Raw genomic sequence first — 15,198 nt, 5'->3', positions numbered from 1 at the left:
AGAGGAGAGCAGAGGTGCGGGCGTCTCTCATCACACCCACTTCTCTCTCTCTCTCTCTCTCTCTCTCTCTCTCTCTCTTTCTCTCTCTCTCTTTCCAAAAATAGCCGTGAGTCGTGATCAGCTCGTCCTTGAGAGAGAGAGAGAGAGAGAGAGAGAGAGAGAGAGAGAGAGGACTGTATTATTGCTTAGAATCAGAGGAGGGGTTATGGATTGATACAAATAGTCACCCCCGCCAAGCCAACCCCAGCGCAGGCTGAATTAATGTGTTGCTATTTTTGGGAGCCCCGTGTTTCCAGGGGAGACCTAATGACGCAATGACGTCAATGCGGGTCAATCGCAGACTGGAGGAATTGAGTGGCTTCCATTTGGGGCTTTTGCAGTATTTCCTACAGAAAGGATGGAAACGAGTAGAAAATGGAAGTATATTTCCTCCAAAAATGCATCGAAAATAGAGGTGAATCAAAATACAGAAGTGAAAATGATCACAGTGGCATCACGTCGCCCCAACCCTTCGAGCATCAGCGATAGTAAGGGAGGTGTGTATATATGGATGCTTTTTTTCCTCCTCATCCACAGTGCATCTGTGGGATGGTACCTGCCAGAGACTAGCGTTGAGGAATAACATTTCTGAGAACATTTCTGTGTGTTTGATGTGCACATTGCCGGCTGTTTGTTTTTCGTATGATCCTTGTATGTATGTGTACGTATTGTGTTGTTTTTCCCTGCGTAACGCTATGTGCTTTCTCTCGCTCTGCCATAATTGCAGCTACATGTAAATTCTACTGTGTTGTATTAGCATTTTCCTGTTACGTTTTTTGTTTTTAATGTTCTCCCAAGGGCTTTAGCTACACAATCCCGACCTATTCCAAGCGCTCGCATCTAGACGCACTGAGGTAACGAGCACCTTCTCCATCTCATTAAATAACACAGTTATTTGTCTTTTTGCTCTTGGCTTTCATTTGATTTTGTTCGTGTACCGCATCTATATCGAAATTGTTGGTCGCGATTTGCATGGCGGTAAAATGAATATCAGCTATTGTGGCTCAAGATTGTGCGCGTCATGGTTGCTTGCAGCTCGGCGACCTGCCGAAGCGCGCGCAGCCAAACGTTGGTGATGAGTGGTGATTTCGTCTTTTCCAAAACTTTGAGTTCGCCTGTGGATCATCATTTGTAGTGAAAGTTTAAAGCATGCATAGTGTAGGTTCGCTCTCTCTCTCTCTCTCTCTCTGTGTGTGTGTGTGTGTGTGTGTGTGTGTGTGTGTGTGTGTGTGTGTGTGTGTGTGTGTGTGTGTGTGTGTGTGTGTGTGTTTCCCTCTCAAAGATCGACAACACATTATTAGACGAGGGTAATTTTTCAGTGGATAGGCTTCTGGACAGGTGACGTGTGTGTAGGCAGGATGAATTTACAGTGCAACCCCTTGCTACAATAAAAAGCCCAAGAGATTGATGTTGCATGCAGCAGTAAGATGGTTGCTTAAACAGACACACACACTTTTAGAAAGACAGGCACACGCACATACACATTTGACTTGCACACATGCACAATGTCGTGAGTGGAGGAGAGGTGGGGGTGGGGTAGGTTAGGGCGTTTACCGGCAGGGCTGGTGTGAGGCTTTCAGAACCATGGACAGCTCACGTGAAGCTCATCCAGTGTGGTCTACCTTCTTCTGTCCGCACTGCCTGCAGCATCACTTCCAATAGAGCCTCATAAATACACACCAGATGACTTTGCTTTTCATTGTTGAAAGTGTGTTATCATTGTAATAAATATATTTAACCCACAGGCCCTACACATGATCATATGTAATATTTTCTTTCCTCTGGAGATTTGCTAAATTGGCACCTGTGCCAAATGCTTTGAGGTGTAGTGGGAAACTTATTGAAAATGTTTATTAGCGTCACACATATACATATTTGTGATCATGTACCGTTTCACCTTTATGCCTGCTTGTTTTCTGCAGCAAGTGTGTGTACACGTTTTAACGTCACTTCACTTGAAATCCAGATTCTTCTCTGGCCTTGTGCCTCAATATAAATTAATGCACATTTCATTAAAAAATGTACCCATATTCTCATCTTTTTCTCTTTTTTCTTCCATTTTTGAATCCACAAACAGTGCGTCATCCTGTACTTCTCGTAGAAAATCATGAATGGCTTTCACGCGCTCTGGGACTTTTCAGTGTTGTTCACATGTGCACTAGTTTTACTGAATTGACTCTTTTCACAGGAAAATGTGTTAATTTCAAATGCTCTCTTAATTGACATATTGCCAGTTGATAATGCAACAGACTGCCAGCCACTGGCTCTGTGTAAATGTAAAGTGTGGTGAATGTAAACCACAACAAGGGATCAAGTAGGTTGTGCAGAAATGAGTGTTCCATAAGTCTTGCAACTAAATATCTTTTCATGCACTGGTGGACATTTTAAAAGGAATAGCATTTGTTTGCTGAAAGGCTTGACAATATGATACATTTTCAATGTTTAAATGTTTGGGTGTGGAATATTGTCCTTTACAATCTATGCTCATAGAGTGTATATCTACACCAGTTCCATTTTATGTACATTAACATCTCTCTCTAGTCTTGTATATTTGACGTTATGCTTTTCAAACTCAAAATCAGCCAATAACTCAACTCAAAGCACAAAACTGATTTTTTTTCATGTGTTATGCGTCTACTAGAGACCGACAACAATATCATCTTGTTCCATCTTGCTATTTTAAGGACATTAAAATCGGTTTATAAGCAAATGCAAAAGAAAGGAAACAGAATAATGAGCACTTATAGTGGAAAAATTTGCATGACGTCAGAGTGTGGAACCTGCTGCTGATTTGATAATATTAAGCAATGACTTTAAGAAGAGATTTTTAGTCTTGTGAACTGTAAAAAAAATAATAATAATAAAATAGTCCTCTATATTTTAATAGTCCCTTTTTTGTTTTTCTCCATATCTACGGTCCTGCAAAAAGAAATGTGAAAATATACATGTACCATCAAGAGGGAATTCAGTTCACACTGAAGGTTAATGCCCTTGCATATTTCATTTAAAGCTTTAGTTAATGTTTATTTATACAAACTAGATTAGCAAAGGCAGAAAAACAATTTGGTACTCATCACTATTCTTGATTGAAGCCGTACAATAAAGTATAAAGTTAATAATCTCTTTGAGAAATTTGTGATTCAATGAAAGACTTGAAGGAGGAACAAAACGTAAACTCTAAACAAATAATGATTTTGTGTATGTTTTGTTTTATCAGTAATTTGCATTCAGTCCCACTTATTTGTAACTGTGTGTTTCAGATACTGGACCAACTGTGTATGACGGTGACCATGATTGCAGCTGAGCGCTGTTGTTCTTTTCAGGTCTTTTTGCGGTCTGGGCTTGCTGTCATGTGTCTATCCAGGAAGCCCTTACCCCAAAAAGCATCTGCAAGGGATCCTTACATCAAAGACAATTTGCACACAAGTCTCATTTGACAATTACTCAGTTTGTAATGTAAGTGTATACAACTGTTAAAACAATGTTTCACTTGTAGTGCATGTTTAAGTAGTCATTTAGCAATAAAGTAATTATGGTGCATAATTTAAACCGTGTTAATTGTAAAAGAAATAAAAAACGCTGAGCATGAATCTAGTGGTTCACATATTGGTCTTCATTAAACCACAGTAGGACTGCTTTTTCTATGAATGGAATTGCCAAATTAAACTTTAAAATATAATTTACTCCCAAATTATTTAGAGTGATTGAGAACAAAAGCTTTCTATGTCCCGGACAGAGGCGTTACTACAGCTTTAAATTTGTCTGTTGCATTTTATAATTTCTCCAGAAGGTGGCAGCATTGCTCAGGCATTTAGATTAGAAATCTTACTAAACGCCATACAGAGGTGTTCGTTAATGCAATCCTTTAAATGTAACTTCTTTTAATAAAAATAGCGAGCCACTATATCAGTCAACAGCTATAACTACACTGTGAGCTACTTGTAACATTTATGTACTCGAACATTGGTTTGGTAGGACTGTACTGTGCTTTACACTCACTTTACACTCACCAGAAAGTGAGACACTGCTGTATCTCGTAATACTGTTTTGTTTATTCTACAATTTGCGTCAGTGTAGAAAGTGAATAATATACTCCTTAACCTCCTACGTTAATAAAACACTTATGCTGAAATTTGTCACTTCCTATATATTACTCATTTCTGCCCCAATAATCAGTCTGTTGTTTGGTGCAAAACAGGATAAAGGCTCAACTAAAAAAACAGGTGTTGAACCAGATGTTTTATTAGTTCAGTGGAACAGTGATGGAGTTTTCCTTCTAGTGAAGTAAAGAAACACAAACAATTCCTTGTGTGCTGAAAAATCTTGCTTTATAGTTTCTTTGATAGAATGTTTGATTTCTATAAAATGTTTGATTTATTCACAGACTCTCTTAAAAACCAAAACCAGTAGCATCAATCTTTTAAACATCTCGTTCTTATATCACAACAACAGGTTAGAAAATTAAGTGATGATGTACTTTTTTTTCCACCATGGTTTTCTTAGTGGTACAGATGTGGTAAGAAATTGCCATACACTCGTCACATCATTGTAATTGGGGGGTTTTTAATGATTTGTTTGAATTGTTGTTGTTCCAGGGTGGAATGATTGTGCATCATACATTTTTAATAACTTTTTAAAACACAAGAACTTTATTTTGGATTTTCTCTAATTCACACAGGGTTAAAGATATAAATACAGGTAACCTTAGCTGCACCTCAGTCTCGCACATTTGGCAGCCATTGACAAGCTCATGGCATAATTCAATCTGGATATTTGACCACTCTTTTTGTCAGAATTGATATAGTTTTACATTTAAATAGGTTGGTTCCTGGCTTTTAAGCATAGTCCAAAGATTTTCTATATGGTTGGGGTTGGAGCTTTGGGGTGGTCATTCCAGAAGCTTAATGTTAGCCTGCTTTATCCATTAAAAATCACACTCACCTTTAATTCAAACATACCTCCTGTCATTGTGGGCAAATAGCTCCATTTTTGTCTCATCTAACCCTAAAACCTTTGTCCAGAAGGCCAGGGCAATGTAAAACTGGTTTCACTGTAGGCAGGGACATATGTGTTCCAGCAGTTTCCAGTTTATGGCAGTCTTTGGCCTTAGTGGTTCCTGAGTTGCCCCTGAACATCCTAAAAATTTTTCTCTCAGGTGAAGGTGACCAATCTGAATAACTTAGATACAATGTAATGGAATCTGCACGTGTTTAGAAATGACAGAATATAGAATAACAGACATTCCCAACAAGAGTAAACCTGCAGTTTTCACTGAGTTAATCAGGTTTTCCATTGTTCCAAGTGGTTGTCAGTTCAATGAATGCTGTCAAAGGCAGCCTTTTTATGCTGGCAAACAGAAACTATCAGCTGTGGTCAGTCATGATCACTAATGAGAAGTTAACAAGACGTCGACAGACATTGCAGAACCTTCAGCACCACATATTAAAAGATTTAAGTGAGTGTATGTATATACTTAAGCCTGTGTGTATACTTTTGATAGTTTGTTGAGAAAAATCCACAATAAATTGTGGGGGGAAAACAGTTCAATGAATCATTAAAAGCTCATAATTACCTTGACGTTCAAGCTATTGGTGACTGTATCTGAACTTCTGGCCACAACTGCTTGTTTGTTTTATGTCCCGATATGATGAAATTACAGTCAATGTAGATAAGTCCACAAAAGAATTACCAAATAAGTGCATGGAAGCATTTCAAGAAGATTGGAGAAAATGGGGTTTAAGGCACACATGCCGTGAAATGAGATGCAGTTTGGAAAATTCCAGCTCCAAAACAATGAGAATAAACATTTCTGTGAAGTAAGAGACATTTAGAAATAAACTGAACTTTACAGAACAGATAATGGAACTTTTGTCCCAAGTAGTAGTATTTTTACATGTCTTAAAACATCTCTGAAAGACTTGAACCAACAAAAGGTGAACACAGTTTTACTGCAGCGTTCTCAGGGTCAGCATCAAACCAGGCCTCATTATTTGAAAATAAAATTGGCTTTGCCTCGTCTGGGGATCCTCAGCCCTTCCCATGAGGGTGACATGGATGCCCCTCCGGTGGTCCTCCTTGGGCTCTCGCACTCTGAGGCCTCTGGATGCCTGCTTCATGCCCTGGGGGACGGGGCTATGGCTCTCTACATCCTCTTGCAGACCATTACATGTGGAAACCATTTGAATACAAGCTCGCTGATCCACACAGGTATGCACACGGGTGTTCACTGCTCGTAGACTTAAATTACACCTTTCTTGGCTGCTACTTCAAAGCACATTGTGCGCTGTCTGTCCTGCGTGCTGCACAACAACATTGAATATTTAGTATTTACTGCTGTTTACACTTAGCTAGATTAATGCGATGGTGTTGTGTTTAGTATGTTGCTTTGGGGTTTTTTTTGCTTGTTTTCTATTCTTTCTCTCTCAACAGGTGATCCAGGAGATTTTTTTTTTCTTCTTCTTCTTTCTTTCCCCCCTTTCTCACTGTCCCTCTCCCCTTCTGTTTTTCTTTTCCTTCCTCTTCCTTTCTCCCTTTCCTATTCCTCACTCATGTCTGTCCCATCTGTAACAACTGAAAATAAAATAAAATAAATAATAAAAACAAAGGTCGATCAAATGGACCAATACGGCAATGCCACGATGATCCATTTGGCAAAATAAATCCATTGGGTGTCCTTGTTGGTCTTCAGACAACAATTCTGACGGCTAAAGAACCAAAAGGGACAGGCAAAAAAATAAATAAATAAATAAAATAAAATAAAATTGGCTAAACTCAATCTGTTAATGTCGGCGGCAGAAACCAGAAATTTCCATTTCCATCTGCCACTTCATTAGGAACACCTATTAAACTAGTTGTACTGAAAATATCTAATCAACCAATCACCTGGCAGGAATTCAAAGCATTTTTTTTTCATCCAGACACAGTCAAGAAAACCTCCAGGATGTCAAGCCAAGCATCAGAATGGGGGCAAAAAGGCATGGTATGGTTGTTGGTACCTGGTGGGCTGGAGTATTTCAGAAACTGTTGATCTACTAGGATTTTCCTATACAACTATCTCTTTACTGAGAACGGTCTGATTAAGGGAAAATGTGCAATATATGGAACATAGAATATATAAATGTTGATGCCAGAAGTCAAAGGACAATTCACTAGATTGCTTTGAGCTTATAGGAAGGCAGCAGTAAGTCAAATGGCCACTTGCTACAACCAAAGTCCGCAGAAGAACATCTCGGAAAGTATAATACATCAAACCTTGAAGTAGATATGTCACAGCAGCAGACGACCACACCTGATGCCACTTCCTTTAGCTAAAAAATGAAAGTGAGGATACAAGGTTGTCACACAAGGTTATTAAAATTCAACAACAGAAAAAGGTTCTGATGAGTTTCTAGTTCTGCTGCTACACAATAAGACCCAAATTTGTTGTAAATACACTGAAAGGATGGATCCATCCTGCCTTGCATCATCAGTTCAGGTTGGTGGTGGAGGTGTAACAGTGTGGGGGGATATTTTATTGCCACACTTTGTGCCCCTAGTACCATTTGAGGATCATTTAAATGTCACAGCCTACCTGTGTATTGTTGCTGACCCTGTCCATTTGTTTCCTGCAGCATGACACACCATGTCACAAAGCTAAAACCATCTCAGACTGGTTTCTTAAACATGACAGTGAGTTCACTGCATCCAAATGGCCTCTAAAGTTACCAGATCGCGATCCAATAGAGCACTAGATGTGGTGGAGAGGAAGATTCTCATCATAGACGTGCAGCCAAACAAATCTACGGCAACTGTGTGATGTGGTTGTGTTTTTAATATTCCGGGAGAAATCTGGCAGCTGCTTCTTGAGAAACTGAAGTCTGAACTGTAGATAAGTCATGTTAAAAAGAACACACCATTTTCCCTTGTTTTGAATCCTCATGTTGTGACCATCTGAATAGCGGTCATCTGTATCTCATTTGTCTGTGGAGAAGACCAAATTCTGGCGATGGATGAACAGTTTTGTAACAGGAATATCCACAAGAAAAACTCTCAGAGCGATTGCAGGATTCTTTTCTTTATTTATTTTTTAATGAACCCTAAACAACATGAGACTGCGCCCAAATCCCTGCTTAGGTTTTTCCTTTTCAACCATGTATGTGTAAAAGAAAAGTGTCAAAAATGTATTGTTTGCCTTTGTTGATTTTGATTTTTTTTTAACTCAGCAAACATTGAATCATTCATTTTTAGGACTTACAGTTGTGGTCAAAAGTTTACATACGCTTGTAAAGAATATAATATAATGGCTCTACCAAGCGTCCCGTTATTCCTAGAACTCAGATTTTTCTCTGATAGAGTGATTCAAACAAATACTTCTTTGTCACAAAAAACATTCATGAAGTTTGGTTCTTTAATGACTTTATTATGGGTTAACAGAAAAAGGTGATCACATTTTCTGGGTCAAAAATAATCATACGGCAACATGAATTAGCAATTTTGGTGACTTAGAAAGTTGTCAGTGAACTGAGCTTCATAGCATGGCCTCTTAACTGCTTGTGAGTGATTATGAGTGACGACAGCTGGTGACTTCTCTTAGGCCAGTTAAATAGGGCTCATTGGATACAAACGCCCACAAATGCTACAATGGGAAAGTCAAAGGAGCTCAGCGTGGATCTGAAAAAGCGAATTATTGACTTGAACAAGTCAGGAAAGTCACTTGGGGCCATTTCAAAGCAGCTGCATGTCCCAAGAGCAACAGTGCAAACAATTGTTTGTAAGTATAAAGTGCATGGCACTGTTTCATCACTGCCAAGATCAGGAAGAAAACGCAAGCTATCACCTGCTGCTGAGAGAAAATTGGTCAGGAGGGTGAAGAGTCAACCAAGAATCACCAAAAAGCAGATCTGCCAAGAATTTGAAGCTGCTGGAACACAGGTGTCATTGTCCACAGTCAAACGTGTTTTGCATCTCCATGGACTGAGAGGCTGCCGTGCAAGAAGGAAGCCCTTGCTCCAAAAGCGGCACCTTAAGGCTCGATTGAAGTTTGCTGCTGATCACATGGACAAAGATAAAACCTTCTGGAGGAAAGTTCTGTGGTCAGACGAAACAAAAATCGAGCTTTTTGGCCACAATGCCCAGCAATATGTTTGGAGGAGAAAAGGTGAGGCCTTTAACCCCAAGAACACCATGCATACAATCAAGTATGGTGGTGGGAGTATTATGCTGTGGGGCTGTTTTGCTGCCAATGGAACTGGTGCTTTACAGGAAGTAAATGGGACAATGAAGAAGGAGGATTACCTTCACATTCTTCAACATAACCTAAAGTCATCAGCACACAGGTTGGGTCTTGGGCGCAGTTGGGTGTTCCAACAGGACAATGACCCCAAACACACATCAAAAGTGGTAAAGGAATGGCTAAGTCAGGCTAGAATAAAGGTTTTAGAATGGCCTTCCCAAAGTCCTGACTTAAACCCCATTGAAAACATGTGGACAATGCTGAAGAAACAAGTCCATGTCAGAAAGCCATCAAATTTAACTGAACTGCACCAATTCTGTCAAGAGGCAAGAAGCTTGCCAGAAGCTTGTGGATGGCTACCAAAAGCGCCTAATTGAAGTGAAAATGGCTAAGGGACATGTAACCAAATATTAGCACTGCTGTATGTATATTTCTGACCCAGCAGATGTGATCACTTTTTTCTGTTAACCCATAATAAAGTCATTAAAGAACCAAACTTCATGAATGTTTTTTGTGACAATGAAGCATCTGTTCCAATCACTCTATCAGAGAAACATTTGAAATGGGAGACACTTCTTGATGTATAGCTCCACATCACATAAAGTCATTAAAAACATGCACATGATACTTCCTACCAGTACTGGCCAACAAGAGATCCATTCTTAACATGATTTCAGTGTTAAAAAATGAAATGACAGACTCCACAATATAGTTATCTGTAACTTTCTAACAGCTGTTCAGCACTTTTGTCAGTATTTGTTGTTTTGAAATGTTTGTTAGAAATAAGCTTCATAAAAAATTAAACAAATTACATAAATGGCAAGTGTTTCACTTTTAGTGATTTTGAATCAAGTAATATCCTTAAAATTTACTGAATAATCAGCTCTCAAAGATCATGCAGTGTAAACACCACATTCTACTTTATTCTACCTTTTGTTTATACAGTTTGAACTGTAAATAAAAAGAGGACGTGTGTTCTTTTAACTTTTGCCCGTTGTGAAATTCACACTGTAAGACAAGTTGTCTAAGATGAGGCCAATAATGTGGCAGTGGATGAACACACACATGGCTGGATGGAGCATGTTGCCTATAAACTTGTAATTCCATAATTGCAGGCGTTGCAGCTATGGAAACAAAATAAACCTTTTTTCTTAGATTGTGTATATTTTAGTTTTAATCAACTTGCATTTCCAGTAGAGAGGTTCAAGCAGCTGCTTTTTTTCTCTTTGGACAGGAAGGCTTGAGCAATACCACAACATGTGGTTTTAATTGTGAATCGAACAACACTGTAGTCTGGATCAATGTGTGAGTACTCAAAACATCAGTAATCAGAGTTTCATGTTTTTATACAAACTTATTAACTAAGACCTTAGTGTGTGTGTCTGTGGTGTGCAGCACAGCCTGATTGTAGGTGTAAGACTTTTAGACCTGTATATGAGCATGAATTATTTGTAGCAAAGTATCCCATGGCACAAGAGGATGCTACAAAATAATGTGACACATTTAGCATTCCTTTAGATTTTCCTTTAGAAATAGATTTGAGTAAACAATCAGATCACAAAGCAACTAGATTAATTCAACTTTGAGTGTGTAATGATAAATACATTTGTACTCTACAGAAAACAGGACAAAACAGGAGTAAAACTCGGTTGCAGTAACTTGACTGAAACCTTAACACTGCACACACTACACTACACATGTTTTATTTAACAAGCACAAAAATATAAAGCCTCTTGATAATAGGCTGATGGGAAAGAGCATCAGTTACCGACAAACCCTAAAATCTTTTTGGGCATTGCATAACCTGTCACCACTTATAGTCTGCCTGAATTCGCTTTACAATAGGTCACTTCTAATTTTATTTGCAGTGCTGGAAGTAGTGTAAAACAGCACTTGGTGCTATCCTTCCCAAACTTGTTATTCTCTTGAAGATCTTGCTCGCTTTGCCTCATTTTCTGCAGAAATCTGTAATGCTCTGAAGTTACACAACAAAATAAATGCTGATTCAGATCTTTTCAAACAAGTTTGATGGTCTGAGCATCCCTCAAACACTTGGGGGTAAAAACAGCCCATTGTTCTGAATGGCAGCACATGCAGGATCAATGAATTTGAATTCCCGTCATTCCTATGAGTCATCCAGGCAATTTCCTGCTGAGAGGAATTCCTGGTTTTCATCTAGCATCTGGAAAAGTAATTTGACACTGTGCTGAGGCAGAGCTACTAGGACAGGTCAGTAGTTTTGCTTTCCCTAACCTTAAATGTATATGCTACCTGCAGTATTACTACACGTGTACATGTGTAAAAGGCGGGCGCTCACTTTCTCTGAAGACTGTGACTCATATTCTCCCATAAGTGATGCGATACAGAGGCATCATGAATTATTAATGAAGGCCTGCGGCGTCCCTCTGTCATAGCTCAGGAGGCAACTCTTGTCCCGACGACAGACACACAACTGCATCTATTTTTCATTTATTTTATTTCTTTTTTTTGGGGGGGGGGGGTTAATACAGTCACAAAAGCTCAAATATGCATCTTTGCTATTTGGAAATAATAAATGCACAAACTGTGGACTAAATAAACAATTTCTTTGAGTCATCCTTTTTAGGAGAATTTGTTTGCAATTGAGAAAAACCATAACCACTCTGAGTAACAAGATTGATATAAAGATAACAGTGCGACAGACGCATTTGTTTCCAAACTTGCAATTTATTTTGTTTCCTGTATACAGAGAGTTCACATACTGGCAGACAAAACTCATAATTTAAAAGCTTTAATTCACAACAGATGTTAGAGAAACTTTTTTTTTACTTACCAAGCAGAAACCTGCTCGGTAACTGTTACCACTTGGCAGTTAGATAGTTCATATCATTCCTTCTAGTCTTTCATAATACGCTGTTCCCGTTGAAAAAGCAGGACAATGTCACACATTTGTTGTCTTTCCCAGAAATACGTCCTCCCCCCCCCCCCCCCCCCCTTTTTTTTTTCCATCAATTTTCACATTCTTTTACGTATCTGTTTATTTGACCCCAAATTTGGCATTGATTTTAATCTCTTTATGAGACCTCATGAGCATAAGATGGTTTTACTGTAAGTTACCTTTAGAGAAAAGCACAATTACCATCATGCCCCTGTGTTTTTCCCTATGGATCAAACACACGATGGTTCTTGGACTCTCTGACCCTTTTTCTCTTTTCATTTTTGTTTCAGAGAAACGAAACATGCTCTGCACACCATCTCCCCTCCTTAACATCTGTTTCTAAAAATAACTCTTTTTAGGGGAAAGGGGCCTTTAAAACATTTTTCCAAGAAGAGCACTGACTTTGAGAAACATGGACATAACTGTGTTTGAGCGCGACATCTAAAGTGCTGAGAAAAGGAGATGCTGATAATTAAGTTGCCGCCCACATGAACTCGTATATTTCACATTAAACAGAAACTTTTGTGGAAATCTGGCACCAAAAATAATGTAACTGTAAATTGTAATTTCCATCCATCCATCCATCTTCATCCGCTTTATCCGGGGCCGGGTCGCGGGGGCAGCAGCCTAAGCAAAGAGGCCCAGACCTCCCTCTCCCCAGCCACCTCCTCCAGCTTATCCGGGGGAATACCAAGGCGTTCCCAGGCCAGCCGAGAGATATAATCTCTCCAGCGTGTCCTGGGTCTGCCCCGGGGCCTCCTCCCGGTGGGACATGCCTGGAACACCTCACCCAGGAGGCGCCCAGGGGGCATCCTTGTCAGATGCCCGAACCACCTCAGCTGGCTCCTTTCGATGTGGAGCAGCAGCGGCTCTACTCTGAGCCCCTCCCGGATGGCCAAACTTCTCACCCTATCTCTAAGGGAGAGGCCAGCCACCCTTCGGAGGAAGCTCATTTCTGCCGCTTGTATCCGCGATCTCGTTCTTTCGGTCACTACCCACAGCTCGTGGCCATAGGTGAGGGTAGGGACGTAGATCGACCGGTAAATTGAGAGCTTCGCTTTTACACTCAGCTCCCTCTTCACCACGACGGATCGGTGCAGCGTCTGCATTACTGCAGCTGCAGCCCCAATCCGTCTGTCGATCTCTGGCTCCCTTCTCCCATCACTCGCGAACAAGACCCCGAGATACTTGAACTCCTCCACTTGGGGCAGGAACTCATCCCCGACCCGGAGTGGGCACTCCACCCTTTTCCGGCTGAGAACCATGGCCTCAGATTTGGAGGTGCTGATCCTCATTCCCGCTTCACACTCGGCTGCGAACCGTTCCAGTGCAAGCTGGAGGCCCTCATCCGATGAAGCCAACAGAACCACATCATCTGCAAAAATCAGAGATGAGATTCTGAGGCCACCAAAGCGAAAGCCCTCCGCCACTTGGCTGCGCCTAGAAATCCTGTCCATAAAAATTATGAACAGAACCGGAGACAAAGGGCAGCCTGGTGGAGCCCATCACCCACCGGGAACGAGTCCGACTTATTGCCGGCAATGCGAACCAAGCTCTTGCAACGGTTGTATAGGGATCGAATGGCCCGTAGCAATGGGCCAGACGCCCCATACTCCCGCAACACCTCCCACAGGACACCCCGAGGGACACGGTCGAATGCCTTCTCCAAGTCCACAAAACACATGTAGACTGGTTGGGGAAACTCCCATGCACCCTCAAGTATCCTGGAGAGGATAAAGAGCTGGTCCAGTGTTCCGCGACCAGGACGAAAACCGCATTGTTCCTCCTGTATCCGAGGTTCGACTAGCGGACGAACTCTCCTTTCCAGCACCCTGGCATAGACTTTCCCAGGGAGGCTGAGGAGTGTGATCCCCCTGTAGTTGGAACACACCCTCCGGTCCCCCTTCTTAAAGATGAGGACCACCACCCCGGTCTGCCAGTCCACAGGTACTGCCCCTGATCTCCACGCAACATTGCAGAGGCGTGTCAACCAGGACAGCCCTACAACGTCCAGAGCCTTCAGGAACTCGGGGCGGACCTCATCAACACCAGGGGCTCTGCCACCAAGGAGTTGTTTAACTGCCTCAGTGACCTCGCCCCCGGAAATTGGCGGGTCATTCCCCTCATCCCCAGACTCTGGTTCCTCCTCGGAAGACGTGTCAGTGGGATTAAGGAGGTCCTCGAAGTATTCCTTCCACCGCCTGACAATTTTCTCAGTCGACGTCAGTAGCGCTCCGCCAGCACTATACACAGTGCAGGTAGAGCACCGCTTTCCCCTCCTGAGACGCCTGACGGTTTGCCAGAATCTCTTCGAGGCAGTCCGGAAGTCTTTTTCCATGGCCTCTCCGAACTCCTCCCACACCCGAGTTTTTGCTTCAGCCACTGCCCGAGCCGCATTCCGCTTGGCCTGTCGATACCTGTCGGCTGCCTCCGGAGTCCCACAGGCTAACCAAGCCCGATAGGACTCCTTCTTCAGCCTGGTGGCTCCCTTCACCTCTGGTGTCCACCATTTGGTTCAGGGATTACCACCGCGGCAGGCACCAACCACCTTGCGGCCGCAGCTCAATGCAGCAGCTTCGGCAATGGAGGCGCTGAACATGGTCCATTCGGACTCAATGTCCCCAGACTCCCTCGGAATGCTGTTGAAGCTCTGCCGGAGGTGTGCGTTGAAGATCTGAATTGTAATTTGATGGATGAAAGTGTAATTGCTGAAAGCTGCTACAGACTGTCAGTCACACTAAATACATTCCAGCATAATTGCTACCTCGAATATTCTGCGATCGCCACACTGCTTTAGTGGCTTTAAAGATTATAACGTTCACATAAACATGAACCAAGGTGCATTGAACAGCTTATTCAAGTTGCAGTGTTTGGTTTTATTTATTATTTTGGATCTTACTGCTTAATCACACAGTGATCTGGTTACATTCTAAGTCATTTCTGAAGTTATCAAACAAGTTCACAAGGAAAATCCACTCTGTTGCCTCACTTTTCCATTTAAAACGTGTGATTTTATTATTTTCAGTTATAT

Source organism: Rhamphochromis longiceps, linkage group LG7, assembly GCF_057381845.1.
Source record: "Rhamphochromis longiceps isolate RC_006_pf linkage group LG7, R_longiceps_female_GT1.1, whole genome shotgun sequence".
NCBI lineage: Eukaryota > Metazoa > Chordata > Actinopteri > Cichliformes > Cichlidae > Rhamphochromis > Rhamphochromis longiceps.
This window is presented reverse-complemented; position numbering follows the sequence as displayed.